A 25,568-nucleotide genomic window follows, 5' to 3' on the forward strand; every position below is an offset into this window, starting at 1 on the left:
CATTTTGTCATGTATGAAAATGGGGTTAGCAGTAGTGCTTATTTTATGGGAATGTGCTTAGAATAGTCATTGGCACTTACAAGCACAATTTAAGTATGTGCTATGATGATGATGATCATGAAGATCAGAATGACCATGGTGATGGAGGAAATGCAGCTAGGACTTGAGCAAATCCTACCTGAAGCCCACTTTAACTGAATTTTTCAGACTGGGAAGACAACAAATTCCTTTTCAAGTTTTTTTTGAGGTTATTTTTGTTATTACTTGCAGATGATATGTAATTAATCTTTAGGATAAACTGAAAGAGCCGGGTTTGGGTGTTTGAGTACCAATCAGAATACCTGCATAGTAGTCTAAGGATAGACTCCCCAAGAGCATACAAACTCACAAGGCTTTGAAGTGTTTATTACTGGGATTACAGAACCTGGGATTTTCTATCTAGTAAATCACTAGCTAAGACTCCTCACCCATTAATGTTGTTTATCTAGCAAATGAGGACACTAAACTAGAAGAAATTCAAAGGTGGCCAATATAAGAACTATGCGTTTTATCATCTCTTATTGACCAAGGGGTCAGTTAACTGTTAGAAATAAGGACATTAAGGGCCTAGGCTTTGCAGTTTGCATTGCACGCACCTTTTTCTTCACCTGCAAAGGAGTTTGTTATCCCTCCTCTCTGAGGATGAATAGAAGAGAGGTGTTCAATGCTGCTAATTTTCAGATTGGAAACCAAGGTGACAGGAGGAAACAAGGGCAGAGAAGTGCCCTTTCTAGATGGCCAGTGAACACTGGATTACTCATCTTTGTTGCATGATTGGATCAGTCTTTCTACAATTTACCTGTGCACTTCATGAGCCTACATGCAAAACATTAAAAATTATCTTACATAAAAGTGACTCAAATACAACATTAAAAAAGCAACTGCCCCTCCTTGTATCAGGTTACCTTCCACACAGCTCATCCGAGTTGTGTTTAGTTGTGTTTTCCCGTGAAAAACCTGAGTGTGGACACAAGTGTTTTAGGCTATAGTCACGTAGTATCCAAACACCCACTTGGGAAGTGAATTCTAAAGCAGAGAATTGACTGCTCTACAATTAATGTTTAAAAATCAGTAATTTTCCCGTAAAAGTCTAGCTTTTTTTCTTTTTTGGCATCTCTGGAAAAACACTGAAACACAGGGCAACGCTGGTCTGATAGCGCCCATATCACTAAAAGACTGAGCATCAGCTGCCCTGAGGCTGCATCCAATCTGCAGCAGTCCTCCTCCGTGCCCCACCCCCCCAACATCTGCAGGACAGGAGGCTGAAGTACTTCAACACATAGCTTCTGCTTTTATCTTCTTCTGCTTGGCCTGCTTCAGCCATTTCTAACAGTTGTTAGCCCCTTGTGGGTATTTGATTTTTCAACCCCATTTTGCCATTAAATCAGAGCTGCTGACCCTAGATTTTACCTTTTACAAATTAATGGGGAGGTGGGCAATTTGATTCAGTGGGTTAAGCTGCACATTGGGACATTGCATTTCATATTAGAGTGCCTGGGATCAAGTCCTGCCTCTGCTTCTGACCCAGCTTCCTGTTAATGTGCCTGGGAAGATGGTGATGATTCTGCCATCCAAGTGTAGACCCAGATAGAGTACCTCACTCCTGACTTCATACTGGCCCACAAGTGGCCATTGTAAGCATTTGGGGAGCGAATCAGTAAATGGAAGGTAAGTCTCCGTCTCTTCCTCTCTGTATTTAAAATAAATAAGTCTTTAAAGGCATGGAAGGGAGTGGGGTCTTTTTTTCAAGATTTATTTTTGTATTTGAAAGGCAGAGTGAAACACACACACACACACACACACACACATACACACACACACACACAGAGGGAGGGAAGGGGGAGGGAGGGAGATAGAGCATATCTTCCACGTGCCAGTTCACTTTATAAATGGCTTCAATGGCCAGGGCTGTGCCAAGCCGAAGCCAGGAGCTTGAAGCTTCTTTCAGGTCTCTAATGTGAGTAGCAGGGGCCCAAGCACTTTGGCCATCTTCCACTGCTTTTCCAGGCACATTGGTAGGGAGCTGGATCAAAATTGGAGCAGCCAGGACTCTGCCCAGCACTCAAAGGGATGCCAGCATCACAGACCCAGTATGCTACAGCACCGGTCCCAAAGAGAGTGTTTTACATGGTGCAACAAACGAGGAGGAAGAGCAATAGCATATGATGCCATAAAACTGGATTAACTGGCCTCCTTTCCAGTACCTTCAGAGGGTGCTCTATAGGCACAGAAATGTTGCATGTTTTAAGAGCTTCTAACATGAACTTTGACCTATATGTGTCACAAAGAAGGCAGAGTTCTTCAGATCACCTACTGAGATGAATTGAGGAAGAGATTTCTGGCACAGGCCTCAAATTGCTTTATAGATCAGCCTGAAGCCTTTTCTGCATTTCCCTCATTTCCTTTATGGAGCTGAAGTCAGAAATGACTTTTCCAGCACCATCTATTAGAGGCACATGAAATGTCAGGCCAGATTTATAGATTCAGAAATTGACATTGGATCATAATTCAGTTTACAGCAGAAAGAACAAGAATGCCAAAAATGACTTGGAGCCAATTCATTTGTGGTCACAACAACAATAAAAAGAGAGCACTGGTTTTCGAGACAAAGCCACTTCTCTTTCCACTCTTACCCCCAACTCTCCTGGTACATAGGTACATATACTACTTGCACAAATATCAAATCACTGTTTAAATGGAGACTTATAGCACCATTTTTGCTTTTTTTGAGACATCAGACTATATGCTATTTGAAAAGGTTACTGTTTGGTTTCTTCTATCCCCGCCCCCCCCCCACCGTTCCTTACTTATACTGAATCTCTGCATTTGTACATGGTTGGCCCTTTCACTAAATTGTGACTGTCATGGTAAGAACACATCTTATTCATCATTGTTCCACTAATTCCTAAGCATTCACTGGGCACTATAGAAGCTCAAAACCTATTTGTGGTTACAGAAATGATTGATGACCTCTAGCACTTCAAGCCCTCCCTCTGATTCTGGAATATTGGCCTCTTTCTGGTTTGACTTGCTTCACCACCAGACACGAACCTCATGTTCAGCCTTATTAGTGAATTATTGCATTTCACTTTCTTCCATCTCCCTTTACCAAATTTCAAAAAGTTACTAGGAAACAGTTTTGAAGGTATATTTAGTATTGCTAAAGTAAATATACTCTATAAAATCAATACTGATCATTCACAGATGCATAGCAATATTTATAATCTGTCAGTTATAGCATAGAATTTTAGTTCCTCAGACTTCCATATTCTCTGTCTTATTAGATGATCTTGGCCACCTATGAAATTTAGGCAACCCAATTTAAACTCTCTTCATTGCTTATCTTCCCTTTCAAAAATGTCATTATGTTGTTTCTTTTCTTTACTTATTTTTTATTGTTGTTTATATTACTTTGTCATCTAATTTATCCATTTGTCCATTTGTTTTTTTCTCCTTTATCATCATCCCTGGGACCTTTTACTGATTCATTTCTTCTACTGCTTTCATTTTCTTTCTCCTCTCCATTTTTCTCTTCTCTCTCTGTTATAGTTTGACTTTCACCCACTTCTATCTAAAGCAACTCTTTGAAAAATATTTGTTGAAAGACAGGGGGAGAGAGAGAATGAATGAATGAATGAATGAATAAATATGAATATGAATCAATGTCCACAATAGCTAAGGTTAGGCCATGCAAAACCAGGATCCACAAACTACATCTGAGTCACCCACACTTTAGATGAAAAGAACCTAAGTACATAGGCCATCATCTGCTGCCTCCTAGGCACATTTGCAGGAAGCTCAATTGGAAGTAGAGTTTGAACTTGAACTCAGGCACTCTGGATATGGGATGTGGACACCCCAAGGGTCAACTTAATTTGCTTAGAGCAGTTCTTAACAGTGACCTCACAGTTGTCAAACCAAACTTTTTCTACTTCTATTCTTCCTAAACACTTCCATTTTTCAACACTACATTTATAACTCTTTTTTAAAAAAAATCTTTATAGCAACAACTTTAGTGATAACTGTCATATTTTGGTTCTTTTACCTTTTCAATTAAGTCTTACCTACTTCTGATTTTTGAGTCTTTCTTGACTCACCCTCTCAATCACATAGATTTCTAATTGATTTTGATTCTTCCCTGTTGGGTGTTGTGTGCAATCAGTTCCCAAGTCCTGAAATGTATTGTAGGGAACAAAACACGCATCTAACTTAACATGTTGCCTCTAACGTCCAATTTGCACATTTCTCTCTTTTAAGGGACCTACAATATTCTAGAAGTATACCCTGGAAATTTTCAAGTGCGTGATTAAAATCAGGGATAGGGATAAAGCTATAAAATCAGAAAACTAGATTAGTATTTGACATATGACAGGTGAGATGATGCTTGGGCACACTTATAAAACCTACCCTAGATGGATATTTAGTTTAGGGAAAACAAATTCCTCATGACCAGCGTCCCCTAAACTCTCTTCCTACTGAGAGGAGAAAGAAATACATTTTATATAGTAGCAGGGATTATTCCTGGTGTCAAGTGAGAAAAATCTAACTCATCCAAGCTCAACTCAAAGTAGAGGATTTATTGGCAAACATAATTAAACTTGGGGAGGGAAGACAGTGGCCCTGCAATAACTAGAAAAATTGACTGCTCCTGATCCCAGCCCAAACTTTTCTTTGATTTCAACTGCATTCTCTTTGGTCAACTTTTACTATGAAGCTTGAATCATGAGAATGGAATGTCTTGGTTCATGAATTCTCATTCTCTCCACTAGGGAAGAGAGAACTATTCTCTACAGTTCTAATTAGAAGAAAAGTAACCGGAAACACATTGAAGGGCCAATTTCAGTGATACAGTAACCCATAGATCAGTAAGGTTTATTGGGCACATAGGACCATATAGGAGGCCAGCACCTCTCATTTGCCTTAACCTAGATCCAAAGGATACAGATCTAGAGAAAGCACCTCCTTCAGCCCCAGATCAATTCTGACCAACATGATCCCTATTTGATTAGAATGACCTTCCCACCTAAAATTCACAAATTTTAAGTTTCTTTTTAGTTTTTTTTTTTTTATTTTATGTAATTGAAAAGCAGAAAGAGAGAGAGAGAGAGAGAGAGAGCGCACTCCTTTTCATTTGTTCACTTTCCAAATGCCCACAACAACGGAGGCTGGGCCAGGCCAAAGGCAGGAATCATGAACACAATCCAAGTCTCCTTCTAAGTAGAAATTTAAACACTTGAGCCATCACCTGCTGCTACCCAGGCTGTATATCAGCAAGAAGCTGTAATCAGGAACAGGGCCTGGACTCAAACCCAGGCTCTACAACATTGGATGCATGGTTCCCAAATAGCATCTTAACTTCTAGGCCAAATGCCCACCCTAGCATCTTTTTTTTTTTTTATTTTCAACAAGAGCAGCTTGATTTTTAGCTTTACTTCAGTTCAGAAAATTTAAATTTTTCTAGGTAAATGAGGATTTCACACATCCTTGACCACTGAGTTGGGAGATTAGGATTAAGTACAATCCTCACTAATCTTAGAACCACAGAAATCAAAATTACTTGAACAGAATTCACCCAAGTGAATTACATGGCAATGGCATTTGTATACATTTTACAGGTGTCGTAACATATTCATGAAATCTTAGAGCCATCCATTAGGGCTGGACCAAGGTTGAATTTGAATACTGGTTGAATTTACACAGGCCTACAAAGCAGGACATGTACAAGTCATGTCCCTCCCCTACACTCCTGTTATTACAGACTGTCATTACCACTTCCTCTATCACTTTATCCCTAAAAAAGTAGAAACCCATGCTCCTCCATCACACTAAGACTTTCCCTGTTTTCCAGATAAGAAATATGAAATAGAAGGGGCAGGACAGACATTTGACTCATCAGGTAAGATGACTCTTGAGATGCTCAGAGCCTATATTCCAGTGCCTAGTCTGAGTGCTGGCTCCTTCACTTCCAAGCCAGCTTCTTTCTAATGTGTATCCTGGGATGTAGCATGGGATGGCGCAATATTAGGGTCTCTGTTACTCATGAAGGAGAGATGGATTGTGTTCTCAGCTCCTGACTGTTGCAGATATTTGGAGAGTGAACAAATGGATAGAAAAGCTCTGTCCATCTTCATTTCAAGCAACGTAAAAATACATAATTCTTTTAAAAAAGAAATATGAAACAGGTGAATAATATCTTTGTCTCATGGTCCAAATCCCACATAAAGTATTCATTCCTGGGTTGCAACTTACTCCATATAAAATCTAAATAATTAAAAATTATTTCAGAGACCTAGAAAATATACTTTTAAGTTCTTATTTTCATGATCTTTTGTAAGCAAAATACTAAAAGGGGAGAACACTCCAGAATAATAGAATGTGAGTTACTGGGTGTGTCTAAAAGTGGATGCAATGGAACTTCAGAAAGCCAAACACTCAAACAGACAGATGACTGCCTGCATGCTCCTCTCAAATAGAAATCTTCCCTTTTGGATAATAGGATTGAAACAATTTTCTGTATAAGACACATAACCATGGTTGCTAAACAATAATAAAGGGTTACAGAATCTGAAAATTCTAATCCATCTAAAAACACAAAAGCTTACAAATATCAAAGCTCTGAACAAGCCTGAGCTACTACCATAGACTTTTTTATTTTTTTGGGGAATTGGACACTCAAGGCCAGTTGTTAAAGAATCAGTAATTGATTATGTACTGTGTATTGTGTTAAACTGACATGAGTAACAGTCAATTCTGTAACTATGACTGCTTTAGTAAAAAATAGTTGTTAGTGCCTTCAATATCCCAACAAAAATAATAATATGAATGAATCTGCTGAGTACTGATGGGAAGGATATAATATGCATTTCCACAGAAATGTCTTGTAATTTAGGATTAATTAATGTCCAATTATTGTAAGCTGTTACTAATAAATTTTAAAAGTCAGCTGTGCACTTCCATTTTGTAATGTTTTTATAAAATGGAACATTAGATGTTTTTAATCTTGTCTGTTCTTGCAAAATACCCCAGATAACAAACTATTTTGCATTTCAAATAATATATACTCATTTAAATGCAAAACCAGGGTCCAATCAGAATAAGATGGCAATCAAATTACAATATTCAATGAAGAGTTTTCCAAGCTGACTTCATTAGTAAACTATCATGAATTTCGAGATCTTACAAGGTTTCTATTTGTTTGTACAACTGCAAAGGGCTCAATTATGGAGCTTTGAGAGAGTCTAAAAATAACATCAGACTAATTAAAAGTTTCAGCCGGATTTGGGCTAGCACTCTTTTGAATCTGTCTGACTTTCAAAATGGACTTTTAGAGTGTTGAATTGAAAACAACTGAGAAAACAAGGGAACCCGTAGCTTTTCACTGCCTGGTATCTAAAGTGACAGAGATGTCTGTGCAGCTCCGTGTAAAAGACCAGCCGCGAGGTGCTCCCTCCACGTCTTCCTGGGCTCTTAAGGGAACTCAGCCTTATTTCCAGGCATTATTGTACATGTTGAAAACAAGCTGAGAAAGTCGGCAGCTTCAAGTTGCTGAATCTTTGAAAAATGCAGGCAAGAGGTTGAGTCTTTGAAGTCATTTTCCCTTTGGGAGGTAAGATCCAGGTAATCAAGAAAAGCTCAGGAGGTCGGGCTATTATGATAATGTTCTGCCAGTATAGTTGCTGCTCACAATGTTACATCATTTAGATCATGGAACTTTGTGGAAACTCACAGCAGGGCTTCCACCTCAACAGGTGCTTGCTTTGCTTGACAAACAGGGCAGTGATAGGGTGGGGGTAGGTAGACGACTAAATTTTTTTCCACATTTATCAGATGGTGCAGTGGGGTGGTTCACTGAAGGCGGCAATATATTGAAGCTGGTAGGTTTTTGCTGTTGTTCTTTTACCTCTTTCTATTTCTGTTTGAACTGTCTTTTTTCTTCTTACAACAGTGAATTTTATATTCTCCTGAGATCTTCCATAAGACATGTTAAAATGTTAGGAAATTATTGTCTTTGGAGAAATGCTAATTTCTCACTCTAAGGAATTACAGAAGTGAGTCCCACTGATTTCAAGGTTTCCAAAGTTGTATAAATACGGCATTCATTAAACTTCCCTTCTGGAGGTTATATAGGTATCAGAGCATCTGTCACTGCCACAGACAAACAGTAAAGCTAGCGAGCAGCTTGGGGAAGAGCACAGCCTTGCAATTTGGTTTTATGCACAAGCAACTATGGCAAATAGTGTTTATGTTCTTATGCCACTTAAATGAACAAAAGAGAGATTGTGGCCAAGGCAATGACATCATGATTAAACTGAAGGAGGCAAGTTCTGCCTTTCGGAAGATCTTTAGTATAATGGCTGTAAGCTTCATTTCAGAGGCTGAGTTTTCTTTAGAGAACTTTTTTTATGGTTAAGTATTTTCAAGGGCAATAACCCATGAATAAAATATTGATGAGTGAGGAAACTCTGAACTCTTATAAAGCCAAGTCAATTATCTATGCAAATGGAAGTACGGGTTGCATAATCAACAACTTCCAAAAGTAATTCCCTAGTTTCAATTTAGCCAATAATTTCTATTTTTCACGTTTTTCTCTTCAGTAAACCCTGTACTTTCAAACTAGAGTTTCTACTAAATAACAAAATGGACCAGTTTGAATTTCATTTCATCATATTTTTATTTTCATCCCTAAAATACTGATGGATGTTTAGGAATTATCCAAAGAGGCAGCAGGAGAAAAGGATGGAAGCTAAAGTCCTGAAACCCCACCCACCAGATAATGAACCCCTGAAGAGGCCAGTATTGGGTGGAAGCCCCATAACTTCTCATTTTCATTCAACTCATGTCAAAATGTAGCAGAGTCCAATCATAGCACTACCCAGAAAGCAGACATAAAGTATTTGGTATTCTGACTAGGTTTCTATTGGGTACAATTTGGATAGGTCTTTACAAAGAAGATTCTAAGGTAAGGAAAAGATCAGAATACAGGTAAAACTATGTCTCTGAATGAAAGTATTAGATCTGGGTATAGTATGAGCCCATGTGAAATACCACATTGTAATCCTACTCAATATCACCCCCATACTGCATTCTTTCATGATATTGAAACTTTAGACTATCTTATGTACCAGCAATACCCTTAGAGGCTACAAGGATTATTATCTTATCAAATAATTCCTATTATAAAGGAAGTTTACATAATTTAACTTTTGAATATTTTAACCCACTTTTGACCACAATAGAGAACAGATTTTCAACAGTTACATAGTGGTTTTCTCATGGAGTACACTGTACTTCAGAAAACAACAAAAACATCTGTCAGGATGAAATTGGGATTATAAACAAAGATAACTGCTAGCTTAAACTGAAGGATTTAAGAAACAAATGCCTCTGTAGTTTCTCTGAAAAATGAAGTACTAAGGAGAGAAATTAAATCAGTTTGTCAAAAGAAGATGTGAACTAAGTGCCTAGTCTCAGAAACTGCTTTGTCTAAACTCGGAGGAAGATGCTCATGGGACCGTAGATGGATATTTGTCCTTTCAATGTCTGCCCAGTGCCTGCATGCCTTTGCTGAGGGCTCCATGTTCCTGTACTGGAACTTCGCTGTTTGGGATGTGAATAGGAGAACATGATAAAGAGACAGGCAACGTTCGGATTTCTGAAACTCAGCCTTCTGAGCAGCCTCTCCTTGCTTCTAGGCCACTGGTTCACTCACTCCCTCATCTGAGCATCACTTTGGCTCCCAAGAACCCTTCTGTTAAAGTTAGAACCCATTTTTGTTGTCTTCAACGTAAGAATTAGGACATACAGAAATTTTAAGGCAGTTTAGAAACTGAGATAATTTAAAATATGGAGAGAAGTGATATACACAGCAGACTCATAGAATGGCAGATGTCCTAAACAGCACTCTGGCCTCAGAATCAGCCCTTAAGGCATGCGGATCCGGCTGAAAAGTCCATGAAAGTATTTCAGGCATGGAAAGCCAAGACACTCTGGCAAAAAAAAAAAAAAAATTTACCTAAATGAAAGATCTCCGCCAGTGAGATCCCAGTGGAAAGAACAGATCATCAAAGAAGGAGGAACCTTTCTCTGAAGGGAGGAGAGAACTTCCACTCTGACTACGACCTTGTCTAAATATGATCAGAGTCGGTGAACTCAAAAGGCTTCCATAGCCTTGGCAACTCATGACAAGGACAAGAGCCTAGGATGATTACTGATGCCATAAACAAGAGTGTCAATTTGTTAAGTCAACAACAGGAGTCACTGCGCACTTACTCCTCAGGTAGGATCTCTGTCCTTAATGTGCTGTACATTGTGATTTAATGCTATAACTAGTACTCAAACAGTATTTTTCACTTTGTGTTTCTATGTGGGTGCAAACTGTTGAAATCTTTACTTAATATATGCTAAACTGATCTTCTGTACATAAAGAGAATTGAAAATGATTCTTGATGTGAATGGAAAGGGAGAGGGAGCGGGAAAGGGGAGGGTTGCGGGTGGGAGGGAAGTTATGGGGGGGAGCCATTGTAATTCATAAGCTGTACTTTGGAAATTTATATTCATTAAATAAAAGTTAAAAAAAATATGGAGAGAAAAGAAAACATCAATGTCAATAACACAAAATTTGAAATCAGATCATTAGATAAAAAAAAAGTCTTTGTTTGTTGGCTGTCAGTCTTGCTAAGGGAATCTTTAGAGGGGAAAGTGATGATAAGATGATAGCATCCCCCTGAAGGGAGGGTGCCCTGAACACATAAGCTTGACAAGCACTGTGTCCTCAGGGAATCCACACCAGCACACTATGTGGATAAGAGAGGCTCATCAATGCTGCAGTCCCTGGCAGCAGAGACTCACAGTTCTGAGTTCAGCAGAGGATGAGGGACTGGGAAAGGCCTGGGGATGACCTGACAACTTCTCTACCCCATGTCCGTCAGCTGGAAAAGACACTGCTTTTGGTGGTAGTAGACAAGTTGGAATACTTTTGAAAAGGATGATTAAATATTGATAAAGCAAAAAACTCACAAAAATATCTTCCAGCACAAAAATGTAGATTTACAAAATTAAAAAAGCAATTTAGTCACTCAGCTCCCCATATTTTCAGTTTGAAGACACCGAGGTGCAGATAGCTACCCCATTCCAAGGATTACACAGCTTGTCTCTAGGGGCATGACTTAGGGCTTTTGGTTCTCAAACCATGGCCCACTCCATTAAGACACTTAGTTTGCCTATTTTTTAAGTCTCTTTCTAAATAATATTGATTTTTAATGTATGAGTAGTTAGTATCAAAGATTCATCGTGACATATTAACTAATTTACATGTCACAGAAAAAGCAAAACTTGATGAATTGCTTAGATTTGATGAATTGTTTACATGTGCCAAATCTGAAAGAGACATCAGAGTTGCTACTTAAATTGTAAATGCAATATATGAAAAGTTAAAGACAATGTTCATGACACAGTTGGAAATTTTAGCCCACAGTTATTTTGATGGCAAACATTACCTCTCTGAACTAGGTAACTCCAGTAAATATTCCACTTTATATCACAATGTATAGCAAACACTCAAATTAATTCCATGCATTTCTTTTAAAAAAATAAAATTAAATGTTAAATTTTAGAGAACATATCCATCAGAAGCTCAACTTTACATTTTTTCACCAAAAAATAAAATTTACCAGCAAACTTCCTTGTGAGATAAGCACTGAAAAAACTCACTAGGCTAATCCTCCGCCTTGCGGTGCCAGCACACCGGGTTCTAGTCCTGGTTGGTGCACCGGATTCTGTCCCGGTTGCCCCTCTTCCAGGCCAGCTCTCTGCTGTGGCCAGGGAGTGCAGTGGAGGATGGCCCAAGTGCTTGGGCCCTGCACCCCATGGGAGACCAGGAGAAGTACCTGGCTCCTGCCATCGGATCAGCGTGGTGCGCCGGCTGCAGCATGCCGGCCACGCCAGCCATTGGAGGGTGAACCAATGGCAAAGGAAGACCTTTCTCTCTGTCTCTCTCTCTCACTGTCCACTCTGCCTGTCTCAAAAAAAAAACAAAAAAAAAAACAAAAAAAAAAAACTTTCAGAAAACACATCTTTGTATGAACTGAGGTACATCCCTAACACAAGAATGAACAACAATCCACGTTAAATATAACCTCAAAATACTACAGATGTCCTTTTAGATAAGAAGTTAATGAAAAACATTTACATCTGAAATTGACCTCAGTGGATATTCACCCAACCAATTTATTTTCTACAGAAACCACTTTTCCACTTTTTTTTTTTTGTCAAAATGAAAGTATTTGTGTTGTTTTTGAACAGTCTTTGGAGTTTTTTCTGGATGACCTTTTACCCCTCTGTATATTTTTTAAGTGTAGAAACTTGGTGATAAAATCATTAAGCTGTTTTCATTTTTGCATTCCTACTTGGTTTTTGTCTGTTTCTCATCATTCATTGATGATACAAATAGACTTGTCTTGTGACTGAAATTTCTTTTTTATGGCTCATAATTTATGAATATCATGGCCTTCTGTGATAAAGACCCATCAAAAGCATCATTATTCTGCATTTATCTGCATTGAATTGCCTGTTTTATCTGTTAGTATTTAAAAGGTTCTGCTTTTTTTTTTTCTGAATCTGACTATAGTCTTCTAATTCATCTCATCTTCTATTATCTTGTGGGATAAGGCTTTGCCTTAGATTGTGTGTCAAAAAATAACATTATTCAAATTATCTCTGACATTCAAAATAAAAAAAAAAAAACATTTCCATACAATCTCACTATTTTGGTGAAGATGGTGAAGATCATGTAGCACTTCTGATGCTGATCTGATCTTTTGTACTGATTGCCTCTGGTAATGTGTTACTCTACAAGATGTACTAAAATAAACGATTTGGCCTTCGGTTCTTTCAGCCCTGTGTTCTTTATCTGTTAATGGGTTTCCACATGCTTTGCCCTTCAAAACTCATCAAGTTGCTGCCTTGAATGTTGAATGCTTAGCTGATCCTCTTTCTGAACACGGACCATTGTAATCTGCATATTAACAGCAAATGAGTGAAGATGGTTGGAGAGACGGTTAAGAATTTAAAATAAAGTAACTTTCAGGGTGTAAAAAAACACAACATGGAATGAAGATGGCCAACAACCAAGACACTTTCATGTACTCTGAAATTGCCACAAATTCCCACTCATTTGGATTTAAAATGTGAAAATCACCAGAGTGGTTTAAATATCTGTGTCCAAGCATGTCTTGGAGGTGAACACTATGTATCCGTATGCCTTACTTGCCATTAATAGTTCCATGTATAGGAGCTCTTCTCCGTAGTAACTTTATTTTTGCCTTCCCTGACCTCCCAAATTGAACTCCAATGCTGATTAAACCTATGGCTTGGATATTATAGACATCATATCCAGGAAAAGGTACAATTCAGAGTTGAAAAAAAGCAAAATGTAACTTCAGTTTAGGAGATTACAGAGCCAAAATGAATCTTGAGGAACACCTACTTCTTTTCTCAGCTTGCTTGGTGATATGTTCAAAGCATATTCATGTCCGACCTCATGACTGCATACCAAATGTTCTAATTTCTTTTAAAAGATGTATTTATTTATTTGAAAGTCAGAGTTATAGAGAGGGAGAGAAAGAGAGACAGAAAGAGATCTTGCATCTGCTGTTTCCCTCCCTAGATAGTCACAACTGCCAGGGCTGGGACAGCCCCAAGCCAGGGGCCAGAAGCCTCCCTCCAGGTCTCGCTTACGGGTGAAGGTGCCCAAACACTTGGAACATCCTCCGCTGACTTCCCAGGCCATTAGTAGGGAGCTGGATTGGAGGTGAAACAGCCAGGACACAAACAGGTGCCTGCATGGGATGCTGGTGTCACAGCTAGGGGCTTTACCCACTACACCATGACGTCGGCCCCACAAATGTTCTTAATTTTTTAAGAACACAACAGAGACTTACTTTATCATGCTGTATACAAATAGCCCTGAAACTATAATCTGAATACTGAAGTCATTGCTTCTTTCTAGCTGTAGGTTTATTTCAAGCCATTGAATGACTTCTATGAGTCTAGATTTCTTCATTTTGAGAGAATTATATCACCATAGTCTGTTAAAGAATTGTGTATCCTAGTTGAAATTTACTATTATCATTCTTCAGTACAATAACACACTCAGCACCTACTAAGTAATGGACCTTCTGTAATGTGGAAAATAGAGCCGTACCTTGGGGCCTCTCTCATTAAGGAGCTGAGCACTTTGCAGAGAGGAAAGATATGTCCATAAAGCACAAGCTAAATTGATAAATAACATATGCCACACACTAAATCACAGGTGCAAGAAACAATTCTACTGCACTTTAAAGGAGGATTAATCTAATATTTGCTGGAGGAGCTAAGAAGTCAGCACATTCCTAAAATGACAAGCACATGTGGTTTCCAAAAAGAAGGCAAAAGAAGACTATTCCAGGCCAAATCAAGGCTCATTCTTTAAACACAGTGAATAGAAATTAATTGGGAGTAAAATGAACTCTTCTATTGCCTTGCATCAAAAGATATCACCCGTTTATTTATTCAGAAAATAATGACAATTTCTCTATGATGTGCCAGATTAAAGGGATATAAATTAAAACATGGTTGTATTCTGAAAGAATCTTGAAGTTAAGTGGGAGGAAACTGAAACTAAGATAAATCAAATTATTTTCTCACTTGACCCAAATGGGAAACAACCAGTCAAGTTTCCAAATGAGTTGTGAGGACTTTCACCCTGCACATTACATTAATTACCAAAATCTACTTTCTTCCTCTTTCACACTCACACGCATGAACACACACAGACACACATGCCACATGCACAGGTGGGCATGAAATTAGCCTAATAGTATTTATTTACAAATTGTGTTTTTAAAGTTATTTTTTCCTACCTTTTTCTTCCCCATTCAAGCAGGAAAGCTTACCCTTATACACTGAATTCAAAGAAGAGATAATGCAAAAGAACAAGGAGTCAATCTATTGGCTTTTTAAAAATCTTAGATAGAAGTTGAAAATATCTAGCAGAGGTAATGATCTTGAAAGCCATGGCTTTTATTTTCAAGAGCCGAGAACTTGCGAAATAAATGTTTCTGCTTTATTTTCTTATTTCAAACAGTTGGTTTTACATTTGAAGTAACAACTGAGAAGTCAGAGTGTGAGTTTATAACTCAATGCCAGTGTTTCTCAAAGCACTGCAAACCATCGATATCCAAAGCATGTAGGACATGTCATGAAGTTACAAGCTGTGGAGCCATGGTTGGAGTCTACAAGGCCAAGGACAGCAATGTGAATTTTAACAAGCAATTCAATTTTCCTTGTCCCTAGTAGAGTTTGAATAGCTCTGCTTAAACCATGGTATGAAGAACAGTTAATGACATAGTCACTTTTCTGCTCAAATGCGGATACTTGTGCAGCCAGCAAAACAGATACAGAACTGGCGGTATGTAATTCACGTGGCAACGATCATGGGTTTCTAAGAAGCATTTAAAAATCTATCCGGAATGAGCCCAGGAAAGGTAACTGAAACACTGGTAAAAACATGGGTAAATTTGGGAAACTTTAGCTTAGACAGGAACAGATCCTGATCTGACCTTCACATTGTCTCTCCAACAGGAGACTGCAGACCCCACAACTAAGCTCCACTTTTACTGCCATTCCAGAATAATAAAGCACAAATATTCAGGGAGAGTGTAGATAGCAATGTACCTTAGGAAAGTCTTATAAATCCTATGTATCCAGGGAAACATTCAGAAGACGATGTAATACTTGAGAGCAAGTGATTGGTACGAAGAACATGTAGTTAGGGTAACCATTTATTATAGGTTGAATTGGGTTTACCCAAAAACTGTATGTTAAGAGTGCTAACCTACAGTGCCTCAGAATGTGATCTTAGGAAATGGCATCTTAATATAAGCAATTAAGTTAATATGGGATCACTGCAGAACACTAATCTAATATGACCACTGTCTTTATGAAAATAACAAATTTGTACATATAGACAGACCAGTACATAGGGAAGAGGATATGAAAAGATACAAGAACACAATGGAGGTTGGCGCCACGGCTCAATAGGCTAATGCTCCGCCTTGTGGCGCCAGCACACCAGGTTCTAGTCCCGGTCGGGGCACCGGATTCTGTCCCGGTTGCCCCTCTTCCAGGCCAGCTCTCTGCTGTGGCCAGGGAGTGCAGTGGAGGATGTCCCAAGTGCTTGGGCCCTGCACCCCATGAGAGACCAAGAGAAGCACCTGGCTCCTGGCTTCGGATCAGCGCGGTGCATCGGCAGCAGTGGCTGCCATTGGAGGGTGAACCAATGGCAAAAGGAAGACCTTTCTCTCTGCCTCTCTCTCTCACTGTCCACTCTGCCTGTCAAAACAAACAAACAAACAAACAAAAAAACACCACAATGGTCCATAAGGCAAAAAGGGAAGCCTGGAAAGATGATTCCCTCACGACTCTTAGAAGGAACTTCTAGATACTGACACCCTGATTTCAGACTCATACCCTTAGGTGTCGTGCAGAAACAATCTTCTAAAACAAAGACAGCCTGGAAAGTCAGAACATAGTTCTTTGTGTTCTGAGACTCTCTCAAAATCACACGGGGTTTCTACTGCTCTTTCTATGACCTGAGGACATCATGGCTAAATGTAGCAGAACTAGAGATGGATGTCCAAGGCCAGTTGACAAGGCCTGCGTCTCAGATGCCTGCAGAGATGTCCTGAGGGAGGACAAGGGAATCAGGGAGGGAATCCTGCAGCAGCTGAGTACTTTTGTGGTGCTTCTCACCACAAAGGTGCTAGAGTCCTCTTAGGTTGTCAAGCACTCATCATTAACAGGAATTGGAACGTATTAACAAAACAACAGCAGCAAACAAAGAGACATTTATTACAAAGCCAAATTCTTTTTTTTTAAGCCAAATTCATAAAGGGGAAAATACAAACATTATTTTCATTTCAGCAAATATACTTGGCAATTCAATAATGGTTGGGAATACAAGGTACAGACTTCTCAATTGTTGACTGATGAGTGGTGTCAGTACGGTGTGAAATACTTCATATACATCATCACTGTTCTCTACACCAGATCCACATTTGGGTATTATTATTCACCTTCAGCAAATTAACAAATTGAGGACTAACAAGACTGTCCTAACTGTTGATTAGTTAGGAGAGATCAAACACTAGTCCATTCATTTCTGTTGTCTATCATTTATTCACTAAGCCATTGGAAATACTGAATTGAATAATACAAGAGAAGTATTGAATTATAATAAAGAAATCAGAAAATGCTGTAAGAAATGTATGAATAGAGTGAAGCAGGAAGCAGCAAGTCACTACTGCCAAATGTCTCAGAAATGTTATACAGGAAAGTAATTTTTAACTGTTTTGAGCTAAGATAAGAGTTTTAGAAGCAATGAAGGAGAAGGGGAGATGCTCTAGGTGAAGGAAGTGAACTGTCAGACATGGGGTAGTTAAAAGTGGTAGCTGGTACAAAGAGGGTTGACACACTATTCTACCTAACCATAGCATAGGTCTGTCAAAGAGCAGTGGGACCTTTCTTGAGAGTATAGGTTAAGCCAGAATGTGAAAACATTGCAAAGTCTTGCAGAAATGATGTGGTCAGATTTTTAGGAAGAACCAACTTATGAAAGTGTGCAGGATAGATTTGGAGAGTCAAAGTGTGTGATCATGTTATGGGAAGACTCAAGCAGGGCCTGCACAATGATCCAGGAGGAAGACAATGGAGTGGTGGAAGGCAAGTCACAGATTTTGTTATCCTTCCTAAAATGGAATTAGCAGACCCTGAGGCCTAGTGGTATGTTTGGAAGGCAAATAATGCATAGTTGAGAACTTTTAGCTCATTGTTTTGTAAAATGGGTAGAATGGGATTATGGTAAAGATGACAGGAAATCTAGGCAAAGCCATCAGTCTGGTCATCAGACTTTGCATGAGAACTTCCTGGAGAACTGTATTCACAGGGACTGAGAAGCTAGCCTAGGAGCAGAGGGCAGAAGAGCAACAATTAAAGTTTAAGTATAACGGAACTCTTGGTATCTCTTCAGATATTAGGCCATTTTTTTCTTAAAATAAATGTTCTAAATATTCAACAAATATAAAGTTTTAATGAAGAGTTATGAAGTATAAGGTGCTCATGACAAATTTGCCATTAATTATGTGACCTCTGGCATGTCACTTCATCTCACTCAGACTTGACATCCTGATCTTTGGAAACAGGAGATCTCCAAGTTCCCTCTTTCTTGACTGCAAATGCAGTGATTCTCATTCATTTATTAGAATGTTTTAATTGCAACATATATTTTTTATCATAAGGCATTGTGGTTCCCAAATATTAGTGGTATAAAAAAATCCAATGACAAGCCTGACTTCATGGCTTCACAATTTTCAGGAGTTTACACCTCAAAGTCATGGATATTTATTTTTCTCTTTTGAAAAAAAAAAAACAGAACAAATTTTACAGACTAGAAAATGTTGCAACAGAATGCTCATGAATGGAAATGACTCAGTGGAAGTTTTCCCAAATCATCTTTGTAATTTATTAGCATAATGTTTATCATTATTAGAATCTATAGACAGAGATGCCACATAGTATAAAAATTTCTTCTTCATCTGAAAAGTTCATGTTCTTAATAGGAAATAACTTATAGATTCAGGTGGATATTGAATTTTAACAACAATCTAAAATCACTCAATACATTGGTTCCTCAGTGAGAGAGATGATTAATCCCACAGTCTTTCCCCGAAACTCTAGGTCTTCTTATTTCAAGAAATACAGATAATAAAAAAGCTCTACTTTCTAAACTGTTATGGAGTTTGTCTTATGACTTATAATTTAATAAAATGACCTAGTTCTAAAAAGATACACAACTCTCTAAGAGCCCAGAGGAATTCAAGCAAAGACTTTACAAGGTGAATTAATAGCCAAAAGTATAGCCTTATGCCAGGCTAGTAAGTCAGAGGAAATCATTTCAACCTTCATCCAGAAATTAAATGGTTATTGATTGATATGGAACATACTATAACCTTTCAGATTAAATTAGGAAATGTTGCTGAACACAATTAAAATATTTCTAACGTACTGCTGTTTTCAGAGTGCATTTTTGACTAAATTCCATCTCTCAGGTTAATTACCATGCCCAGGGTCCAGAAATAATAGATTAAGTGGAAAGTTGGCTCCAAAAGTTAAAGAATAGGAAGAGAGCAAGAAGTATTCAGCAGTGATTTATGTTCTACTGATGAATTTGAGGGAAGAAAGCCAAATAACCACACTATTCTTCTATGCTAAAGGTTTCAAGCTAAAGTAATGTTACAAAATTAGAAGGATACCTGTTCCATTCTGTGGAGTAGGAGCAGCCCCACCTTTCTCTCACCATGAGAACCCCCTCATTCCTGCTCGTTTAAGGTTAAACATAGAATGTCTTATTGAGTGTCCTGGAAACAGTTCAGACAGAATGAACAACCTATGTTTCCATGGAGCTTTTGAATATTAAGGGAAATCAGTGTGGTAGCTAGTTAACTACTCTTTGAAAGTGGACAATAGAACATAGGTACTTTTATATTCTCTAAACACAAAATCTGTCTCAAAGTGACAAAGGTAGTGTGTATTTTAGCAAGGCTTAAAAAGGAGGGGCCGGCACCTTGGCTCACTTGGTTAATCCTCCGCCTACGGTGCCAGCACCCCATATGGGCACCGGGTTCTAGTCCCAGCTGCTCCTCTTCGTCCAGCTCTCTGCTGTGGCCCGGAAGGGCAGTGGAGGATGGCCCAAGTGCTTGGACCCTGCACCCACATGGGAGACCAGGAGGAAGCACCTGGCTCCTGGCTTCGGATTGGTGCAGCGCCAGCCGTAGTGGCCATTTGGGTAGTGAATCAATGGAAAGGAGACTTTCTCTCTCTCTCTCTCTCTCTCTCTCTCTCTCTCACTGTCAAACTCTGTCAAATAAATAAATTAAAAAAAAAAAAGGCTAAAGGAGTTGAGTTTCTGTTTTGAATGTCCTATTAATTGGCAAATTTTTCTCAATATACCCAGTCTAAATCTGTCTCCTTTTTCTCATCTGCAAAATGAAAGAATTGGGCTAAATGCCTTTTAAAGTTGTTTCACAGATAATTGTTTAAAATTATAAAAAGGAAAATTATAAATATATATATATATATATAAATGTTTAAGCTCAGTTATTTATCAAGGTTCCTGCTATGTCCTGCCTCCCTAGAACCATGCTGTGTAGAGAATACACACTTTTTGCAAACTCCAACTGAACTTGTTTTCATATAAATCAGGTTTTCATAAAGAAAAGCCCACATAGATCACTATGAAACAGTCAAGGATATATACTTTTAAAAAAAGACTAAAAGGCCTTCATGACACATTGTGTGAAGAGATGCCCTGGTAACTTTTACCAGTTAATTGATGCATAAAAGGTTGTGAAGATTAATGTACATCAAAATCAAAACTAAATTGAATTTTTGACATTTTTGCAAATAAAAACCCCAAAGAATACATAGGTGCCTTTTGATTTGTCACAGCTGGAAGACTCTGAATCATGAAGCACTCTAGGAGAGGCCATTAAATAGCGTTAGATGGTTTGTCAGTGTGGAAGAAAAGTAATTGAAGAACCAAACTGTGTGTATGAGCATTGCATTTTAAAATATTTACCAAACAGAGATAAAGTGAGCCTTTTTTTTCCAGAACTAAAGCACAAAGTGTTAATTTAGGTGGTCAACAGGAAAATTTAATGTTAGTTCCCAATTTTTCTTATAGGTTACACTAAATGATCTTGGCTTAAACATATTTCTGGTCTGCATTTTAAAAATATTGGCTATCTAAAGTATTTGCATTTTTTCCTTAGGAGCAGAGAAGAGATTTAAATGCCAACAACTTTTTATGAGTATGATATTTTAAAGCAGCAATACAGTTTGGAATGAGTATAGACGGTAAAATGAGAACCAAATTCTTAGTGTTGGTTCAATAAAACTACAAATATGATAATAATTTCAGATCACCTAATTATGATACTTTTTAACCTTAGTAATAAGATAAATCACTAATTTTTTTAAAAAATCTATGAAATAAGAAAGTGATAGCATATCTTTAAGTCAATGACATTCTCATTTTTATTCTCTTTGAGATAATTTTAATAATATAATCAAGTAAGAGTAATGTATTTTGCAGTAGATGTAATATAAAGAACATACAGAGCAACACAAGGTCTCTCTTGGATTCCAGACATATCTTTGTTGGAGTCAGAAAGAGAAGACCTTAGGGGAACTCATTTTAAGGTCCATGTGTTTCTTTGTACTTTGAAATTCCCAGGAAGAGGTCAATTGCAGCATATGGAAAGAAATTCTGCCACTCAAATAAGTGGCTTAATTTGATTTTACTCAAGAGACTCTATAGGTATGTTTTTCTCCCTAGGTGGGATGATTTCTTTTTGCCCTTTTTTTTTATTATTATTACCGCCATTTTAGTGGTGACAAGACTGACAGATGATACAGATTGGGACATGAATCTGAGGGGTTAACTCCAAAAAGTCCTTGTAGCTATCTCCATTGCCCTTCATTCCAATGATTACTTCAGCAGCTGACAAAGTAAAAGCGTTCCCACCACAGGAGTCAAAGTTAGTGGAAAAAAAAAAACTAGATTTTTAAAAATTATATTCCAAATGAATAGAAAGGCCAGTTTCTATACTTGGGGGGACAGCAACACTTTATTTTAATAAGTTGCAAAGGCTCTAGAACTCCAAAATTCTAAATGAGGTTAATAAATCAAGAAGTTAAAATGAAAACAAGTTTCATAATCAGCTTGCAAATAAACATTGGTGCATATTCTATTAAGATTAGTCCCAAGGCTGAGGCAAGTCAGAACAAATTTTTCATATATATCCACAGCTCAGGACTTGTTGGTGGAAATAGATCATGAGAAAACATTTTAATAAACAATTCTATTGCTTAGTAAAAATGAAATAGCAGTATGCAATTAGAGGCTAATCAGAAAAGTCCCTTCTTCCTGAAAGAATTTTTCTTGATCTCCAAAATAATGGTGTTTTGGGAATTGTCTAAAACATCTAGTTAGACCCCACTGAAATGTACCCACCTCTCACTGAGCATGAAATGTTCACGTACATTCCATCTTTTACAAATATGACTTTTAACTAGGTATCTCTAAGGATTCCATATGTTGTCTCTTATTGTTTTTAATTGGTATGTTTCTCATAAATACAACATTATATACATAGTAATTCTTCCCACTGTACCCACCCTCCCTCCCATTCTCCCTCTCCCTTCCTGCTCCCTCTCCTATTTTATCTGAGAAAGAAATATAAAAAGAAAGAAAAAAAGAATGAATGGAGTAAAGAAAACTAAGGAAGTGTTCCTCAACAGTCTATACAAGGGCTGATCTATGTTATTGCTTCTTGAAGGTGATTTCACTTTTTCCCCCTTCCACTTTTCCCTCCCTTCCTTTCCCTCCCTTCCTTTTAGCAACTTAATTGTCTTTGAAGAAGAATCCAAGGATGATACATCTTTTTGTGAGCCCTTAGACATAACTATTACTTATTAGACATAATAATATCCTCCTTTTAATAGACTAAAAGGAAATGATTCTTGAGAACAAGTCTTACTATTATTTCATGGTACAACTCTTTGGAAACAGAGGCCCTGCATGGGAAGTTAGTGCAGAGTGACTCTTGTTGTTTATTTAACATTACCACTCTTATGTATGACATCAGTTAACTGCCCAAAGCTCTTGAAATGAGCTACCATGGCTGTGGAAGCCTTTTGGATCCACTAGCTTGACAAGGCCATAAGCAAAGTGGAAGTTCTCTCCTCCCTTCAGAGTCCTTCTTCGGTGGCTCCTTCTTTCCACTGGGGTCTTACCAAGGGGTCCTTTATGTAGGACATCTTTTTTGCCAGAGTGACTTGGCTTTCCATGCCTGATATGCTCTCCCTGGGCTTTTCAGCCAGACTGGGGTGCCTTAAAGGCTGATTCTGAGGTCGGAGTGATACTTAAAGCGACTGTCATTCTATGAGTCTGCTGTATGGACTGCTTCCCATGTTTAAGCCTTCACGCCTTTTTAATTCTATTATTGTTTCCATATACTTAGTACTATTTATATGATCACTTGATCACCTGATCCTATCTATATGCACACCTTATCTCTTAAAATTGATAGCATTTGGGAGAATGCAGTGTCTGGAAAAAAAAAAAAAAACCTGTTATATAGACCTCAGAAAAGATTCCAAGTCTCTACTTTTGGTAAGTAGGCTAAAAAAGAAAAAAAATTGCTTTTGGATACAATAATTATTTAAATTTTATACAAATTTATCATAGAAAATTCCAGTAATATTTTCATTCTTGTAAATGCAAGTCAAGAAGTCAATGCTAGAAAGCAGTTGCAACTATCCAATGAGAGATTAAAAAGTAGAAAGAAAGTTGAGAACCAATTCTTACAATAATAATCTTCAAATTTTGAGACACAGGAAAAAAAATCATGATTTGAGGAACTAATCAATTTTATCAAATACCATAGATATCTTATTAAGGGTAAATAGCACCTGTTGGATTTCACACATGAAAACTATATTGGAGGTTCAGGCTCTTGGCATGCCTAGGTTTGGGTTCCAGCTCTGCTTCCAATTCCAATTACTTCCTTAGAGGAAGCAAGTGACAGGTGAAGTAGTTCAGTCACTACACCCATTTGGATTGAGTTCTGGTCCCTGGCTTTGATCTGGCCCAGGCCTAGCTACAGACGTTTGGGTAACAAACCAGAAGATGGAATATTTTTCTGTCTCTGTCTCTCTGCTGCTCAAATAAATGAAAATAAACAAGTATTTAAAAATTAAATTAAAAGATTTCAAAAAAGACAATATTGGTGGCCTTGTAAACTGTTCAGTGGGAAGACATATCAATGAATTGAGAAGAAACTGAGAGAAATTGAAAAAATAACCATGCTTCTTACAGCAATCCTATTCTAGATAAACATGCACACTCCTTAGGCAAAAGGGACTTAGATTTACATATCTGCTTAGCCATTTAAGATTGCATCTTGAGAAAGCCATTTAAGATCAAAGCATCACAGATTTTTGCCTCCACAATTGGGGCTAGTAATAGTACCTCCTAGAGTTTTATTAAAACAAAATGAGATATTGCATGCAATTTTCTTGAATATTGCCTGGCATATGGCAAGCACTTTATAAATGTCAGCTATTATTTTGAAAAGAAGAGTCATATAAATCCACTGAATCATTTTTGTGTCCTTTGTGACCTTGTTTAGTTTTAGAATTTATGTGGGTAGGTGTGAATTAAATATGGATGTTTTAGACTGGAGTAAATTGATCATGGTGACAAGCTAAGGAAAATCAGCTAGTAAATAAAGAAAAGGAGGTACCTGAATTCTGCTTAAGGAAAGAAATTCACCCCTGAAAAATACTTTCATCAGCCCAGTATGGATAGATGAAGTCTTCTGGGCAGGGATGGAGACTGGTGCTAAATCATCAGAAAACCAAGGGCAATGCTTTACATGAGATGAAAGGAAGATGGGAGGCATTTAATACTGAAAGCAAAACTTGACTCGAAGACTCAGGCACAAGTAATTTAATGAAAGGTGGTCCCATGGAACAGGACTAGAGAACAATGGAGTTTGAAACTTAGAGAGAGGAAAAACTCATACACTGCTGTGTTTCAAAGAAATTTCTACCTGAGGATTGAAAAACAAGCAATTATTTATTGATCATCCTCCATTACCCATTGCTGGAGGATTGCCCAGAGGGTATGAACTCCTTCATACTTCAGACAGTACTTGCATATGCCTTGAACGGCCTCCAACCAGCATCCCATGGTACTCAGACAAAGAAGGCTTGAAGTATTTTTTGGTACATGCATTAGAAAAGATATTGTCAGTTCCAGGTAAATTCCTGATTGGAATCAGAGCTCAGCTAAGAAAATGTGAGTTACTGAACAGGAGTCATCGCATTCAGTTTATCCCATGCAGTGTTCCTGCCTTTCATTAAATCCAATCCTTACATGAATCTTCTAAATTTTGATATTAAAGACATTTAGTAAAGGTGAGGGTTGAGAAACAAGATATAATTCTCCTCCTTTTCCAGTGTAATTGGTTTTAAGATTTAATTGATATTGATCATTTCCTTTGTCACCTATTTTGAATTTCTTCCATGCTAAACCATAATCCTGGCTAATCTGGATATTTGTCTATTGAGTAACACAGACTCACTACTGAAAGTTCTTAGTCCTTGTTAGTTTTACCAATGCTGAGTGGTAATTACCATAATTATCCATTTGCCATTATTACTGGGCATAGAAGCGTCAAGAAATTCTGAAGTTAATTCCTTGGGTTCCAGATATGCTCCTTTCTGCTTCCATTGTATATCATCATCCTTATCTCCTCATGGAAATCTGGAGTACCTTTCTTTGCCTGCTGATATGCTGATAGAAGGATGCTACAAAGACCTTGCAATAATCATAGCTTCAAGTTCAGTATAAAACTTATATTCGGGTA

Source organism: Oryctolagus cuniculus, chromosome 12, assembly GCF_964237555.1.
Source record: "Oryctolagus cuniculus chromosome 12, mOryCun1.1, whole genome shotgun sequence".
In the NCBI taxonomy this organism is placed as follows: domain Eukaryota; kingdom Metazoa; phylum Chordata; class Mammalia; order Lagomorpha; family Leporidae; genus Oryctolagus; species Oryctolagus cuniculus.